General features: G+C 40.7%; 1 long non-coding RNA gene across 1 annotated transcript; it reads left to right on the top strand.

Moving 5' to 3' along the window:
* Positions 1–742: 742 nt before the first annotated feature.
* On the top strand, positions 743–14,492 carry LOC109042942 (uncharacterized). The gene is made up of 2 exons (XR_011899939.1): positions 743–1,515; positions 13,425–14,492. It is a non-coding gene; the product is annotated as an uncharacterized lncRNA (long non-coding RNA).
* The last annotated feature ends 915 nt before the right edge of the window (positions 14,493–15,407 follow it).

Consider the following 15,407-nt stretch of genomic DNA (forward strand, 5'->3'; position numbering starts at 1 on the left):
TGCATAACAATTTATTCCTGTGTAAACGTCATCAGTAGGTCCTCCTGAACAACATACAAAAAGTTAACCACGGTCCGACCCCGGAACACCCCCCAAAATGACGAAAATTCAAAATGGCGGCCATAATAAGGGCCTATGGGATTTCGGTATTTTAAAATGTTCCTATAGTGTCATGTGAGGCATCATTTCCTGTGTAATTTTGGTCGCAGATTTCATTTCTGAAGTCCAAAAAGCCCCTAGGTCAAAGGGGGTCCTTCATCAATTGGTTTCGAAAGTATCCCAGATAACAATTTCAATGTTGACATCAACGTAGAATTCCAAGTTTCTCGTGAAACCTTCCACGTGGAAAGCAACGTGTAATTCTACGTGGATGTCCATGTATTAAGTACCGTTTCCGGAACGTTCCCGTTGTCGCTGACAACGTTTACAGGAACGTTTCAGTGTCCACGTCGCAGGAACGTTGCAGTGTCTACATTGCAGGGACGTGGCAGTGACTACATTGAACGGACGTGCAGTAACATTAGAATCCATTTTATTCGCAAAACATAGTGTGGCATTCATTTTTGGGCTTTTCACAGTTTGTGCGTCTCTTTCCCTCCTAACGTGTTTACGATTAGAAAATTTCGTTAATTATCTACTTATTTGCGATAAATGACGATTAATTAAAATACTATCATTCACTTCATAGGCACGACTTTCGTTTAGGTGTACGTACTAGAGGAGGAATAAGCACTTTCAGTTTTAGAGTAGAACATGAGGTCTACGGGTTAAAATTGTGGACATTGACTTGAGATACAGAATTAGAAACATACAAGTAAGTGCAAACCAGATAATTAACGAACTTTTATGTATGTAAAACACGGAGGTATAAGCATCAATTCAAGCACAACATTGAACTGCGAAAATCACTTGGTACGCCAATATCAAGATAACAAATGGTGGACTCTCTCGAACAGTTGCAACCTTTGCTGATCAGACTGATTCCAGGAACTTGGTTGGTGCCGACATGGGCTGCGCATGCCCTGTAGACTTTTTGAGTAATCTGCGCCACGAAATGCAGCGCCACCTAGTGGGCGCTCCTGGCCTGTGTCCTGCCTGTGCCGCCTTTTATAGTACAACGTGTTTTGGACTACGTTGAATTATACGTCCCGGAAGTAGACAGCGAAACGGCGAATGAGCGATTTTAACTTTTTAGGTTAGGTTTACAGAGCAACGTTCCTTTCCACGTTCCTGTTACGTCGCCAGTGAGACGTTTTCGGAGCACCCCTGTTCTTCCATGTTGATTACTACGTAGATATTGTAAACGTTCCCGGAATGTTTCAAGTCTACGTTGATTTCCACGCTGCTGAAACGTTCGATGTTATCTGGGTAGTTCCTAATTGGTGGTGCTTCATGGCTGATAATGTCGGAATTAATTTCTCTACTTGTGACGAATATTTTTTAAACTGCTAAATTTTTCCTTGAAGACTGATGACATACGTCTTTGAAAGTCTCATTTTTTGGCACCAAAGAGAGGTATTGTTACATTTTTTTCAGCTTTCCAGTTGATTTTCTGATTCCGTGCATGTGAGAGGTCAAGTTGCAACCAGTAAACTCATTTAAGAACAGGAGTTGCTTACATAAAAGTTGACAAAATCTGCGACGGATAAAAGAGATGTTAGCGATAGTTTTGGATTTAGCGTTCAATATCACTTCTAAATAGCAAAGAAAAATAGACGCGCGCCTTTCTGGTCGACTCAACAAAAAAACAAATAGGTTCGGATCCTCTCCTGTCACAATTATGTTGGTGCTCTAGAAAGCTGCAACACCCTATTCAACGATATCAAGATCTGCATTCTTTCGCATGTACCACCTTACGCCATAGATTAGAAGACTGTGCCGAATAAGGATAAGTCGCTTTTGATTAAGTCCATGCTATATCCAGTAATAGGAAATTGGCAAAAAAAACCGTACAAATCCTCTTGCAGAGATTTTCAAGGAATGCTGAAGACGTGATATAATTGGAAATGAGTATGTTTTGTCTTTTGTTAATTTTATAGAGCGAACGCGTGTTTTTGAGCTAACATTTCTTTCGGAAGTACTATTTTTCTCTTTGTTTTATTAAATAAAATTTAAACACCTAATTTAGGTTCATCGACCAAAATGCACGGAATAGTCACCTTCCTTGCCTTGTTCGGTGAATCCGTCACGTTCGATGTCCTTATCTTGATTGAGAATTGATGCCTTTAAAAATGAGCAAAAATAACTCACTGGGTGCTCCTATTAAATTATTTTCATACCGTTTGCATGACACGTCTCACGTATGAGTAAAATTCATCTTATACGTTTCATTTAGACTTGTCGACTAGAAATACACGGAATAGTCACCTTCCTTGCCTTGTTCGGTGAATTTTTTTTTCAAAAATGCACCTTTCCGCCTTTCGAGTTTAGCCACCATCTTGAATTTCGGGCACTCCCTATAAGCAGGGGGACTGTTTTGACTTGAGACATGAAATTTACAACCAAAATTTCATAAGAATTGATACACATGACTCTCATTTTTTACGTAAAAATCGAAAAAATTCACCCTCCTGTCTTTCAAATTTAGCCGCCATCTTGGATTTAGAGCACCCCCTTTGACCGGGGAGCTGTTTTGACATCATAAATGAAATGCACGACCAAAATTACATTGGAAACGACACCTCACTTGCCCAATCACGTAAAAATTGAAAAATGACCCTCTTGCATTTCAAATTTGGCCGCCATCTTGGATTTGGGTCACCCCCTTTGACCTAGGGGCTTTTTGGACTTCAGAAATGAAATCCGCGACCAAAATTACATAGGAAATGATGCCTCAAATGACACTATAGGAACATTTTAAAATACCGAAATCCCATAGGCCCTTGTTATGGCCGCCACTTTGAATTTTCGTCATTTTGGGGGGTGTTCTGGGGTCGGACCGTGGTAAACTTTTTGTATGTTGTTCAGGAGGACCTACTGATGACGTTTACACAGGAATAAATTGTTATGCAATTTGTTCCGGGTCAAACCGTATTTCTCCCTGACTGGGTGATCAGTTTGTTGTTTGAGGTTATGTTTACATCCGTTGCGTTGGTCGGTGGAAAAAAACGTTGGACATCACTCATCACAGTCAATAAAGCCACCCGAACATATTGGCGCCACCAAAATTTTCATAGCGCAGATACGCGCCGCACAGTGGCCCGAAAACGAAATTTTTTTAATATCGTTCCTATTCCCCCCGGTCCACGGTATTAGTTTCTATTAAAGATCTGAGTGTCAGTTCTAGCGTTAGCTTCGATGATTCATAGTATGTAATGTGAGTACCTAATTAGTGGTCTAATTTTGCTTGGTGTATACCTACAGAGTAATTTTGGAGATAGTATACAGGGTGTTCCAAAAGTCCGTACCCCCCCCCCCCCCCTCTTAACTTTGGAACGGTTAGAGATAGAATAACGAAACTTTGGGAATGTTTCTATCTTAAAGGGGACCATCTTTTAGGGGGGTCAAAATTGCTGCCCTCTTTAGAAAGATTTTAAAACTTCCATCAGAAATCGGCAGCATTGCCTAGTTTACTTATTTTTTCGAATAAAGAAAGCTCTTTTCGGAAATTGGGTCCGTTTCGGAAACTGGTGCCATTACAAGAAACCACAATAAAAATGCGATTATTTTTCTAGGAGCTCTGATGACCTTTTTCGAAATTGCCCAAAAAACCCATCAAGGAGTACCCCACTACAACCTCCAACTTGAATTTTTGATGTACATACCAACTCGATTGAAAATGGTTGAAATACACTGTGCATGGGGCACTCTCGTCTCAGATTCCGCACGCCTTTTCTTTTTACCGTCCAAATCAGTTTCTTTCCCTCTTCCTCTCTTATCCTTGCCGAACGAACACGCGCTGCGTATTCCCTGAATTACAGCCGGCATTTCCTGGAAATTATCGAAACTACAATCGCGGATTGTGCGAGAACGGTGGCTCATCTAAAGTTGGCGCGATGATGACTTTTGATCAGCATCCATTGACGCCCTGCAAGCGGCAACCATTACGTGACAGAAATGGTATTTAATGTAATGATGCTCGCGAATGAATCATAATCCGCACGAAAAATACACATCGGAGTGCATTCAGAGCTCGTCTCGGAGGCTGGGGAATTGGAAAATAATCATGACGTCTAAAATGGGCCTGTTGCAAACTTTTGCTAGAGCAAAAATAAGAGTTGTTTCTTATAGATAATGCCTCAAAAATCACGATGAGCGCATCGGCAAAGTCTGAAATGCACTCATAACTTCACAATCTGCGTAAGAAATTTGCGTTTTTTTAAGCTTCCCGCTTCAAAAACGATACTACGGCGTAGGTGAACATTTTGTTAGAGGAGTCGCTCCATCGTCGGCGATATTCATCATGGCCGACGCTTGCACGCAGTTCCGCGCGTAATTCAAGGAGAGTTCAAGGTCAATCCATTCGGGCGTGGAAAATATGAACGTTAACACACCGATTGTTATCTGGTCTAATCCAGTTCAGGTGTTATCTCGTCCCATCAATCGTGTTTTGGCGGATTGGCGTCGGCTATGATGATTATTGCCGACGATGGAACGACTCCTCTTACAAAATGTTCACCTGTGCCGTAGTATCGTTTTTGAAGCGGGAAGCTCAAAAAACCGCAAATTTCTTACGCAGATTGTGAAGTTATGAGTGCATTTCAGAGTTTGCCGATGCGCTCATCGTGATTTTTGAGGCATTATCTATAAGAAACAACTCTTAGTTTTGCTCTAGCAAAAGTTTGCAACAGGCCCATTCTCTTGACACTGTCTATGGTTGGCTGCCACCTTTTTCGTTTGGACGCCTTCCACTGTTGATTGTTGAGTTTAGACTTTGTCCGGAGGTGGCTACCGCCACCCATGATTACACCATAACTCGTGCCGCCCCGCAACATTTCATACAACGCGCACTCTCCTGGGAAGAGCCGTGAACAGTTTAGGAGGGTGATTTTTCCTGAATTTCTTTTATGGAAAATAATAATGAATCATGAAAAAAATCCAGTCAAGCTTCAATGAAATGCAAGCATTCACTTCCCTTACAACGAATGAAATATTAGCGAGGATTCTGAACCACCATAATCTAGAAGTTCCCTTCTCGCACTCAGTGCTTCATTATTAGCAACTAAAACTTATTCATCACTAGCTATGTTTATGCGAGCCTCTTAACCTAACTTCAATCGAAACCTGAGTTTGAAACCAAGGTTCAAATCACGGCATAAACGATACGGAACTAACGAAATGTAGGTTTCCGAAATTTGTGTTTGAAACCTTATTTTACACCAAAGACTAGGTTATCGCACTCCGCATAAACGAACCGGAGGTTGAAATTAGTTGAAATTCGACTTCAAATGCGATTTTCAGCTGCGCGATCGGCAATATGGCGGATTTATTATCATAACGTTCGTAAACAACTGGTGCTTATCTCACGATTTAGCTTTAATTTTGCCATTATTTAACATTTTTACAATAATAATTTTACTTTAATTGTTGCTTCAGCACTTTTACGTGATTCCTTCAGTTATATGTGGCTTATTTATCCTTATTTAGCTAAACGTAGGACGTTATTTTCTAGTGAAGGTGTTTAGTGTCAGATGGAATCCAGGCTTATTACTGCTTTTTCAGATAATTCTTGCAACTCTAATCAACATTTCATGACCACAGAAGCAAAGCAAGCAAAGAGCTTTACAGGCTACAATTGAGTAATAGCCTTACCTACCAGTTCATCATCTGCGGAGAACTTTTTTACCGTATCCACACGATTTGCCTAAGATTTCAAGATAAGGCACCCTGCTTCCCTTTAAGTAGTGCACCGAATTTTCTCATTTCAATCCACCGATTAAATCTGAAATCTGATCCAATCAGAGCTGTGTAGCTCTTGAATTTGTGTGTTATCCATGTATCTATTTCCTGGTTGTCCTACTGGAAGTGTGAGACCAGCCACAACCGTGACCTGCTGACGTATTTCTTTGATCCAATCTCTTGTAAATGATGACTCAAATTCTGAGGCCATCATTTATTGAAACTAGTTCAAAGTTATTGCTCCAAAGTATCGTCACTCTTTCATACTGAGGCAGAAGGAAGGAGATTTTTTGGTGAGTGCTCTGTTATCCAAGATTTGCAATTCGAGATAAGAATACGGTTTTTATTGAGGCGTGTAACAATTTTTGGTCGTTGAATCACTTGTCATAATTGAGCCTTGGCATTAGAGATGCATCAACTGTGGAAAGTGGCTCTGCCTGTGCAAAAATATCTTGTGACAGCAGTGAATGTTAGTAAATGCGCTTTACAGGTAGACTGAAAGCTCCATATTCCAATCTACCCGAATAATTAAATTCAAAAGCATCTTTGAATTGAGTTCATATCGAATCTCAATGGGAGAATAACATACAGTGTAAGCGAAAGAATATCAATGGTAAGGTTGGGTTTGTGTCTTGGGTTAGTGAAATGCGATGGCAGGTTCTGAAATCTTGTTTGTCAGTTGCTCTTTACATGAGTCACCTTTGAAAATCAAGTGTAAGAAAAAAAACACATAGGTAGGCAAACAGTAGTAGGTAGCTTGCCTATTTTCGTCCTGTCTTGCTCATGGACTCGGAGAGCAGTCGGAAAGAGGGGTGAGAAACAGGATTTCAGCGCGTGTCTCTGGGAATGTGGAAATTTAAAATTTGTGAAGCGTCATCAGTTTGTTAAGATTGTCACCGTCCGTTGCATCAAGAGGATTTAGACGCTTCTGCTTCAGCGATACATTGTTCAGAAAGTCAGTAAAGGCTTTTCTAGTGAAGATGAAGCCTCCGCTTATATATTGCGGAAAAATTGTGGAACATACACGGGATAAAAGAGTAATAATAATTTTATTGAATCAATTTATAGTGAAAAAATGAAGTATAGCTTGTGAAAATGGCGCCAACGCATGAAATTCAAGTTCAATCGAAAATATGCGCATAAACAGCGTCAGAATCGGAAAGTTTGATTTCCCGCGAAAGTCGGGTTACAGCGCCCGCATAAACCCGACGGCGAAAACTTGCATTACAAACTCGGGTTTCGTGAAACCTCGGTTTCGAGCCTCGCATAAACGTAGCTGACAGCTAACCTAAAGCGTCCAGCCCACTTACAAACTGGGGCTCTCAAACTGGCACCAACTCTTCTATTCCTCAGCCACTTCTACACGGAATTCCTTGAAAATTTCAAGATCTGATCTGTGATGTATCTTGAACATATCGGTTATCTTCAAAGATCGTCGGGCCGACGATCTTTGAAAGACAACAGTCAACAGTTCCATCGATGAGCCTCTTCGAAGCTCCTAGTTTGAAGGTGGGCTGGACGCTTAAAGGCCTCGATAGACGATGAAATTCCCGAACAAATTCCGATCAAAGTGTCGGGAATCATCAGTCTTAAACTCATTAATTTGCTTAATTTTAAAATGAAAAGGCAGAAATGTTTCCTGTGGCAGGAATGATGAATGGTGGCACTCCGTTCTGATCTTACTTTGAACAAAAAAGTGCGGCCCGTCAAAATTTGATAGTAGATGGTGACCACCAGTCATCAGTCATCTACTTTGATCGGAATTTGATCGTCTATGCAGGGCTTAAGAAGGATACTTTTCTCAAACGTTTTCCTCAATTGTTTTGCATTATTTTCTACGTATAATCGCACATTTCTTGATTAATTTTCATTTTGAAACCAAAATTGTCATTTTTCTTCTATAGGTATAAGTGGTAATGTAACAAATATTTTAAAATTCTCGTATACATTTGGTAGTTTTGGGGTTTTGGACGAATAGAGTGCCTGTATAGCGAGAGTATAGACGGATGTGAAACTCCGAAAATCCATCAGGCCTTCACCAATGCCTCTAGCTCGGGGTTCGTGAGCGGAGGGGAGCAGAGGAGAGGAATCGGCCAAATCAGCTACGTTTATGCGAGGCTCGAAACCGAGGTTTCACGAAACCCGAGTTTGTAATGCAAGTTTTCGCCGTCGGGTTTATGCGGGCGCTGTAACCCGACTTTCGCGGGAAATCAAACTTTCCGATTCTGACGCTGTTTATGCGCATATTTTCGATTGAACTTGAATTTCATGCGTTGGCGCCATTTTCACAAGCTATACTTCATTTTTTCACTATAAATTGATTCAATAAAATTATTATTACTCTTTTATCCCGTGTATGTTCCACAATTTTTCCGCAATATATAAGCGGAGGCTTCATCTTCACTAGAAAAGCCTTTACTGACTTTCTGAGCAACAGTTGGAAAAATGACAGCGGATTTTTAATCATTTTACGTTCATATTTAAAAATTGAATGAATACCTAAGTAATCTCAACAACCCTTTAAATCATGCTCGAGCTTATATTCTGAGTTCAGAAAAGTTGCCATCATATGTGATTTTAGTGATGTTAAAAATAATTGTGGCAGGCGCAGAAATTCATCATGCTGTTTATTAAGCTTCTAATGATCTTACAATAGGTAGATATAGGCATTGAAAGTGTAGGAGTGCTAATCTACTAAGCACTGCACCTTTACTCCCTGGTGTCGTAAAGATTGTACCTATGTCTGCCATTATTGTAGTGAAACAAATAACTAATCGGGAATACTTATGGGAATTGCTCCTTCAAAATATGATCAAAATAAGCGGATATTGATAGGTCAACAATGTACCTATCGCTGAAGCAGAAGCGTCTAAATACTCTTGAGGCAACGGACGGTGACAATCTCAACAAACTGATGACGCTTCACAAATTTTAAGTTTCCACATTCCCAGAGACACGCGCTGAAATCCTGTTTCTCACCCCTCTTTCCGACTGCTCTCCGAGTCCATGAGCAAGACAGGACGAAAATAGGCAAGCTACCTACTACTGTTTGCCTACCTATGTGTATTTTTTTTTAACTTGATTTTCAAAGGTGTCTCATGTAAAGAGCAACTGACAAACAAGATTTCAGAACCTGCCATTGCATTTCATTAACCTAAGACACAAACCCAACCTTACCATTGATATTCTTTCGCTTACACTGTATATTGTTCTCCTATTGAGATTCGATATGAACTCAATTCAAAGATGCTTTTGAATTTAATTATTCAGGTAGATTGGAATATGGAGCTTTCAGTCTATCTGTAAAGCGCATTTACTAACATCCACTGCTGTCACAAGATATTTTTGCACAGGCAGAGCCACTTTCCACAGTTGATGCATCTCTAACGCCAAGGCTCAATTATGACAAGTGATTCAACGACCAAAAATTGTTACACGCCTCAATAAAAACCGTATTCTTATCTCGAATTGCAAATCTTGGATAACAGAGCACTCACCAAAAAATCTCCTTCCTTCTGCCTCAGTATGAAAGAGTGACGATACTTTGGAGCAATAACTTTGAACTAGTTTCAATAAATGATGGCCTCAGAATTTGAGTCATCATTTACAAGAGATTGGATCAAAGAAATACGTCAGCAGGTCACGGTTGTGGCTGGTCTCACACTTCCAGTAGGACAACCAGGAAACAGATACATGGATAACACACAAATTCAAGAGCTACACAGCTCTGATTGGATCAGATTTTAGATTTATTCGGTAGATTGGAATGAAAAAATTCGGTGCACTACTTAAAGGGAAGCAGGGTGCCTTATCTTGAAATCCTAGGCGAATCGTGTGGATACAGTAAAAAAGTTCTCCGCAGATGATGAACTGGTAGGTAAGGCTATTACTCAATTGTAGCCTGTAAAGCTCTTTGCTTGCTTTGCTTCTGTGGTCATAAAATGTTGATTAGAGTTGCAAGAATTATCTGAAAAAGCAGTAATAAGCCTGGATTCCATCTGACACTAAACACCTTCACTAGAAAATAACGTCCTACGTTTAGCTAAATAAGGATAAATAAGCCACATATAACTGAAGGAATCACGTAAAAGTGCTTAAGCAACAATTAAAGTAAAATTATGATTGTAAAAATGTTAAATAATGGCAAAATTAAAGCTAAATCGTGAGATAAGCACCAGTTGTTTACGAACGTTATGATAATAAATCCGCCATATTGCCGATCGCGCAGCTGAAAATCGCATTTGAAGTCGAATTTCAACTAATTTCAACCCCCGGTTCGTTTATGCGGAGTGCGAGAACCTAGTCTTTAGTGTAAAATAAGGTTTCAAACACAAATTTCGGAAACCTACATTTCGTTAGTTCCGTATCGTTTATGCCGTGATTTGAACCTTGGTTTCAAACTCAGGTTTCGATTGAAGTTAGGTTAAGAGGCTCGCATAAACATAGCTATTGTCCTCGTCGAGCGTAAACCCTCGTCCTCGAGGTTTTAGGGAAATCTTTAACGACGCGCCAACGTCCCAATGAGAGATTGGTGCAATACCTCGTAGACGAGTTTCCTCGTGGCGGAGGAATAGACCCAATTCCTCGCCGCAAGATTTTGGCTCTCTCGAACGGGAGGCCAATCCCTCATTCTGGCCGGATTTCCCCAAGACTCACCCCGCCACCCCTCCGGCCTGCGTCAGACCCAAAGTTGGGCTCTTGTTATGCCTTCGCGCAGCCGCTAGTCTAGGTATGTGTCCAGGAATTTCCTAGATAAGTAGCTCCGGGCGCCGCTCGTCGATTTGAAGCAGCGCGAGGGTTTCATGTCCAGGAGCCAGAGGTGAATCCCTCATCTCGGAGGAGGATGTTTCTGTCTAAAAGGCGCGACATAGTATTCACCCTAAAGGGCCAGATACACCCACAGAACTGAGGGTGACCAACTGAACGTTGGCAACAACATACTAGCGCAATAATTCCCTAACCTCAATATTACGACCTCCATGATGCACATCTGGAATTACCCCGTAATGGAAATACCCCGACCGACCCTAGTTGACGGATTAGCATTATCAGCGGGCAATAATCTCAGTTTATCCTCCATCGGGATGCTAAACGTTTTAGTTGGGAAAATGTTAAATTTGAACGCTGCTGCTTCAATGAAATCAGTCTGATCAATATTAAGTACATTTTGGTTCCTATTAAGTGAAATACTGAAACTTAAATATTTTTTGACTTCATTTAAATCAGTATTGTCAAAGATTTTACAAGGTTGGTTCTTAAGATTAATAATTAAAGATACTCGACAACTGCCTAACAGCATATCATAAATATGAATCAATATGTAAATATAAACATCAATTATTTTTTAGTAATAGGTACAAGCAACAGTCATATGCGGATTGAGTAAACTTATTCTGGATACTGAAATTATGAATAAAATCAAACCAATCACGTGAACTTTCTCGAAGTCCGTACAGTGATTTGTTTGGTTTTAGCACTTTATTACCTGCGTTGAAACCTTTTGGGGGATGTATATAAACTTTCGATTTATTATCGATCTCTCACAGTCTTAAACTCATTAATTTGCTTAATTTTAAAATGAAAACTTGACAGAAATGTTTCCTGTGGCAGGAAATGATGAATGGTGGCACTCCATCCTGATCTTACTTAGAACAAAATAATGCGGCCCGTCAAAATTTGATGGTAGACCGTAGATGGTGACCATCAGTCATCAGTATGTCTACTTTGATCGGAATTGGTTCGGAATTTGATCGTCTATCCAGAGTAGAGTAACTATATTGAGAGAGTATGGCCACTAGGCCCCATGGAGAGGCTTGGGACCCAAAAATGGCGGTGCTTTATTTTGGTTTTTGTGGATGGGAGGGGAGTAATTGCCAACTTTTGACGGTTATCACCAACCGCACTTGCTGCCAACCTTACTACGTCTTAGATAATTTTGCTCAAAAATTGCACACGATTAGCCTTAAAAATATGTAAATAAGTCGCAATAGTGCATTTGGGTAAATTTCTCGTTACGATAAGCAAAGAAAACTACATTTTGAGTCACTTTTCATTACATTAATTTATGGCGTCCGCCATTTTTGGGTCCTAAGGGCTCCATTCAGCCTAAGATGGCTGAGCCAATCAGAGGTGGTAACACCAGTGGCCATACTCTCTCAATACAGGTACTCTAATCCAGAGCTAATCAGAGAGGCGTGTAAACAGCATCGATGAGCTCTGATGCTACCGTTGAGTGGCCTAAACGCGCTTTACCAGCGCTGACTAGACGCAGGTGTTATCTGGCCCTTAATTTCGGCTATTGACCTACCGACATGGTCATTAATGATGAGCTTCGGGTGACGTCATGAGCCAAACAAGTTTCACAAACTTCGGCCATTTTCGACTTGTTTGCAAAACGAAACTGCCAACACGTTGTTAAACATCAACCATGTAAGTCAACAGTAGAATGCTGAAGTCCCGAAAGTAAAAGCTTTTGTTTCCACAATGGCTAAAAGCGAATTTTCGCGTCGGATCGGGTAGGGCGCGTGAATCCGATCCGGTGAATCCGTATTTTCTTGTGAACCCGATCCGCGTTTTCGGGCTCACAAAACAGATGGTTGGTGCTCACCGGGGTCATCGTTGGGATCCAGACTGGACCCCGCAGAACACTGGGGGGAGTGCGTATATTTGCGCCTAATTTCTGAACGACAACAGATCCAACAGGCCATCATGTTTACCGAATTTCTCCTACAACGGTGAGCATCAAAAGATTGTTTACGAACCTCAAAATTCTACACTGTTGCCAATTCAGATATTATTTTCATATTTATCACTCGGGACATTGCGGCCTTCCGCACCTTTAGATTTTGGCGGTAGGTAAATGTCATCCTAATTATCAGAAATGCGGAATATCAATATCAACTAGTAAAGTGCGACAAAAGATCGACCCGTTCCTTGATTCTGGCATTTAATTTCAATGCTAACCTGAAAACAGCTATTCTTCCATATAATCTTATTTGGCGTGGACCCTAGTCCCTACCTGTGTCCCTTGCACCTTATTCTCCTTTTTGGGTATAAATGAATCAGACCTCATCCCGCAGGTTTCCCCGCGAGCTCATGAAATATATATAGTGGGATGGTGTAATGAGCGAAAGTAAATACATATAAGTTTATAGTACCTTAGGGGCCATCCATAAATTACATACCGCACTTAGGGAGGGGGTGTAACGCAGCGAATCCCCCTTCTTGGCAAAGCAGGTCCGGGTCGTCAGAGGCACATACGTCCTCTGGAATAAGATATGCCAACGTTACTCACGGTGCCGGAATGAGCTCGCCGGGATCCTGGATTCGGCCGCCATAGAAAAAAATTAATGATAAAGAGTGTGAAATCGAAATTGAGAGAGAGAAAATCGAAACTCGAATTTTAACTCGAAGGGGAAAGGGAATTTAGCAGAGTTCCGTCTGATGCTGCTCAGCTCGCGCACCACTACTTCACTACTTGCGTCAAAAGTTGAAAGCGTGTTTTCCAACTTACAAGTATTTATTTAATTTAAATGGAGATTTATCAATAATTTCCACACATATAATTCATTCTTAAAATTCTACAGGTATTCTGATCGAAACTCGAGGGGAAATGGTTCGAAAGGTATGAAAAATAAACTACATCTCTAAGAAGATTACCAACCAAATCTAAGGTCTACTACTTTTCTCAGGAGAACTCGCAGAGAGATGCAGCTCTACTCGCGCACCTCGCTCCGCGCTTTCCACCGAGGAAAGGCCTCTCTAGATCACGTTTGCAGGGGTAATGCTCCTCAGCTCGGGCACCACGTCCCACGCAACCGAAACCTAAGAGGTCCAAAGCTGGAGCAAATCTTCGGTAAAGCCTTATCCACCGTACCGCCTATTTGCTCCAACCGCAGACACAACAAGCCAGAATCGTTAAGTAAGAGGAGAAGTGCAGGCTCACCTCGCCGCGCACCTCGATCGACGTACTTGATTACTCGCTGGCCGTCTGCTGGATCGGAACAGCTGACACCGGGCACGGCCGGGACCCCACTGGTTTTCAAATTTCCAAAAAACCATTTTTTTCGATTATCTACAAACTTAAACTTAAAAACGGGGGAAAAAGTTCCCCGTTACAGGGGGGAAGGGGGGTCTCTAACAGCCCTACGAGGGGGAGGGGGTGTAGAACTGAGCCTTTCGTAAGTTTACCAGCGTATATTTAAAGAAAATTCAAAGCATTTGACATTCCAGAAATGCAATGCGGAAGAGTCATTTTTTGTCGAACTAAAAACCAACAGGACCCAGCGTTTCATTCGCATCCAACCGTAAACGTCCGTAGTACCAAGTTTCCGCCATTTTCCAGATGCAAAAGGATTGATAAGCATAAAACTACATCTACCCCGTTTAATCTAAGTTCATCCTGATTCAGTAACAATCATCCTTGCAGTAACAATTTAATGAATTTGATTTTAAATTGATGGTTTTTCGAATAAATTAAATGTGTTGAGTTTTATAAATTAAGATTAAAATAAAAAAAATCTAATCACACATACATTTTTTTGTTTACTGGATCAAGACCCGCTTAACGCTCTTAACCTCTCACCATAAAGTGTGCTGAACACTTATCAAGTGGATTGCCGATCTCTCCAATAAAAAAAAAAAAAAAAAAAAAAGCAGCGTTGATGAGGCGTGTCATTAACTCGCACACATCAACCTCATTGGTTTCCATTTACAGAGATTTCAAAACAGGCAAGAAGCACAACAAGAGAATTTACGATTCAACACTGCGAGGTCAACGACGCACCTTAAGCACGACGCACCAGTTTAAGTTTTTTGATCTACCTCAAGCAAAATCTTATAAGATTCTTGAAGAAAAGTGCTACGGAATAATTTAAGCGAAAAAAAGGAAAAATTCTGTCGAGCTCCTGAAAGATAAAGTCGATTTAAAGGGATTTTGGGGCTCAAATACCCAAATCACCGGTAGTATAAATCCCGTTATATTATTAAAAGAAATTGACTCGATATAAATGTAATTGCATTAATTATGTCTTGATTTTGTTATTTTAAACGTCTCTCCATGCAAAGAAGTTCAACCAAGTCCATGCTTTATTCATTCATGAATTGAAAGTAAGTAATCTACATCCCGAAAATCTACCGATTTGCCGTAAAAAATCGCAGAATCTTGATATACCAGGTCGATGTACCCACTCGTTGAATTTACGAATCAATTTCATGAGTGCAAGTTTTCATGAGTGCAAATATGTAAAATGCAACCTGCTATGGTCATTTCGGGTGCATTTATTTTTCATGAAACAATAATACAAAGGCTGTGCCAAAAGTTTCGCATCGGTACACCGTATGAGCCAACAAAGAAGGCTAGCAAGATGCGTTTTGCGGGGTTCTTTAGACTAACTTATTAGCTACAAAACGAGCCCTCGTCGAGCTCATTTTGTCAAAAATTGACCAAGATACATCATTTCTTTCGGATACGTGTTCGGTAAACCCCTACTAGATTTTAGGACATTTTTCAGAGAGAAAAAAACAAACAAACAAAGTTCAAACATTAAGCAAACGGTTGATAGTGCGTA

Source organism: Bemisia tabaci, chromosome 1 (genome assembly GCF_918797505.1).
Source record: "Bemisia tabaci chromosome 1, PGI_BMITA_v3".
NCBI classification, from domain to species: Eukaryota; Metazoa; Arthropoda; class Insecta; order Hemiptera; family Aleyrodidae; genus Bemisia; species Bemisia tabaci.